At 49.5% G+C, this 3117-nt stretch overlaps 1 non-coding gene across 1 annotated transcript; it reads right to left on the minus strand.

Moving 5' to 3' along the window:
• Window positions 1-1129: 1129 nt before the first annotated feature.
• Window positions 1130-1235, minus strand: LOC128582760 (U6 spliceosomal RNA). The gene has a single exon (XR_008379205.1). It is a non-coding gene; the product is annotated as a U6 spliceosomal RNA (small nuclear RNA).
• Window positions 1236-3117: the final 1882 nt, after the last annotated feature.

A 3117-nucleotide genomic window follows, 5' to 3' on the forward strand; every position in this document is an offset into this window, starting at 1 on the left:
CTAAAAAGATTTGAGAAGCTCAAAATAGATATGCTATAGAGAACAAAATTTAAAAAAAATTATCAATTTAAACAAATTAAATATATTGAGGTAAAAACAAAGTATCATGTTTAATCAAATTAATTAATGAAAATAAATACTATAATTTATCTAATAAATTAGTAAAAATAAAAAATATTTTCCAATTATTATGCTAATGCCAGCAAGGATTCTGTGTATTAGATTCTTTTATACACTGCTATTAAGGGTGTACATTTATATATCCCATCTGGGTAACACTTTAGAAATCAAGTACTCTACAAATATGCATAGTCTTTGACTCAGTAATGTTGCTTCTTGAAATCTATATGATGAAGCAATATCAAATAAGGAATATGCAGGCATACACAAATTCATTTACTAAGCATTATTTCTAAAGGTAAATTTAGAAACTATATTCCTACTTAAGGATAGAAGAGTTATTCAGTAAATAATTATAATAATTAACATTATGGATTATATGTAGGTTTTTGTGGAAAAGAAATTCCCATATCCCTGACAAGAGTATTAGAAACCAAGCAACAGCTCTCCCCAGATTCCTAGAGTGCCCCAAGGACAGAGTTTCTGGGAAACATCCCATCCAAATAAATCCATAATCCTGCCCTGTCCTACAGAAGAGCCCAGGGCAGTATGCTGGGCTCATTTTCCCATTCCAGCTATACTGATAAGGTGAATAAAAGCCTTTCGCAACTGCATGGGAGATGAGCTGACACCTGGTCAGACTCCATTCTCCTTTCCTCTCTATTTTTTTTTTTAATTGCAGGTTAATGTGAGGGTACAAACAACTAGGTTACAATGTTTGCATTTGTTAGGTAGAGTCCCTCTTGTAGTTGTGTCCCACAACCAGAAGGTGTTTCCTACACCTGTACACTGTGCCCATTATGTGGGAGCACAACAATCTCCTCTCTTCCTCCCCCTCCCTCCTCCCCTCTCTGTCCCTTCCCTGTCATCCCCCTCTCCACTCTCCCACTTGAACTGAAATGAATTTTTCTCTTCTGTAGGTGAGAACATCTACTGGCTTCATATTAGTATTGAGTACATTGAATATTTGTTTTTCCATTCTTGTGATACTTTATTAAGAAGAATGTGTAAAAATATGGAATGCTTCATGAATTTGCATGTCCTCCTTGTGCAGGGCCGTGCTGGTCTTCTCTGTATTATTCCAATTTCAGTATGTATGCTGCCGAAGCAAGCACTTCTCTCTATAAAAGTCTCTTCTTGAGTGAGGGAGGTGGGAGACAAGATGGCGGACTGAAGCCAGCTTTCAACAAAGGCTCCCGTCCAGAAGGAGAGTTAAGGGACAGGAATTTAGTAAGTATGCTGGTGGACTTGAGCCTCACCAAGAGAGAAGGCTGAAGAATGCACATCAACACCGCTGAGGCAAGTTGTGATCACAAGGATGCAAACAAAAGGTACAAAATCCACCACCAAACGGACGGGAGTCCCCCTCCCCCATGAGACCGGCTCTAGAGCCCCACAATTGAACAAGCGGGCAGAAATTAAAGGCCCTCCCACTACACTCCACGGGAGAGACCTTCTAAAAACTGGACCTACCTCCCCTACTGGGGTGCCGTGGCGTTCTCCTGCCGGACATAGGGCTGAATAAAACTTTGGGAATCCTTTGCCGGCAACCCTGAATCCCCGGCGCTCCCCTCCCGCCCACTGAGGTCTGGAGGCCTGTCCCCCAGGACTTCGGATCCTTGGGTGATTTCTCAAGGGGAGTGGACAGTCCCCGAGTTGCGACTGGTCAGCATTGACTCTGAGGCGCGCCGAGTGAGGAGAGGGCACCGGGCTGAGGGGGAGTCACGCCTCGCGGCACTTCCCTGCGGTGCAGTGCAGCAACCCTCCCCGGGCATACGGGGCCCAAGACTGAATCAGACTCTGGCCTCCCCGCTGAGAGCTGAGAACCCCTACACTCACTCGGGGTCTGAGGGCCTATCCCCCAGGAGTTCGGCTCCTTGGGTGATTTCTCGAGGGGAGTGCACAGTGCCTGAGCTGCGTCAGGTCAGCGCTGACTCTGGAACACCTGAGCGAGGAGAGGGCAGCTGAGGGGAAATCAAGCCTTGGCGGCACTTCCCTGCGGTGCAGTGCAGGAGCCCTCCCCGGGCATACGGGGCCCAAGACTGAATCAGACTCTGGCCTCCCCGCTGAGAGCTGAGAACCCCTACTCTCACTCGGGGTCTGAGGGCCTATCCCTCCGGAGTTCGGCTCCTTGGGTGATTTCTCGAGGGGAGTGCACAGTGCCGGAGCTGCGTCAGGTCAGCGCTGACTCTGGGATACGTGAGCGAGGAGAGGGCACTCCGCTGAGGGGAAATCAAGCCTTGGTGGCACTTCCCTGCGGTGCAGTGCAGGAGCCCTCCCCGGACCGTAGTATTGCGTGAAACTGAATGAAACTCTAGCTTCCCCCCGCCCCACTCCCAATCGGGGTCTGGGGGCCCATCCCCCAAGAGTTCTGATTCCTGGGGGATCTCTTAAGGGGTGTGGACCCAGCACAAACTGCGGCCGCTCAGTGCTGACTCTGGGGCGCGGGACAGAGGAGAAAAGGGTCGCCTGAGTGCCCACACCAGAGCAGCAGTTCCCTGGAGGTAGATCAACAGCCGTTTTTTCTTTAATGGCAGAATGCTCACTTCTGGATATTCTGAGGCCACACCCCCTGTCTCCCTGGGCAACCAGAGGAGGCCACCGGTGACACGGCTCACAAACCCGGAAGCCTCCAGGGCGGGGCGACCCAGAGAGGTGTTCAGACGCAATTCTCCAGCAGCGAAGACGTTTGAACTCAAAACAGCCCGTCTCCTGTAGGCGACGACAGGAACAGAGACAGAACCTCACAAAGTTGTCTGTTCTGTTCTGTTCTGTTAGCAGCACGCATCAGGGACGGGGCTAAGCCTGAGTGAACACCTCCTTCCCATCACCTGCATCAAACACTCAAAGATGTCAGGCCCCATCTCCTCCTGCTAGATAGCGGCAGTCTGCGGGGGCCTGGCAGACTTCCTTGTGATTCAGGCAGGTGCAAACCCCTGGAGTGTCTGTTCACTGCAGGCAACTGGGTTAGCCATCTGCAGAGATACCAGTGACTGG

Source organism: Nycticebus coucang, chromosome 3 (assembly GCF_027406575.1).
Source record: "Nycticebus coucang isolate mNycCou1 chromosome 3, mNycCou1.pri, whole genome shotgun sequence".
Taxonomy (NCBI): Eukaryota; Metazoa; Chordata; class Mammalia; order Primates; family Lorisidae; genus Nycticebus; species Nycticebus coucang.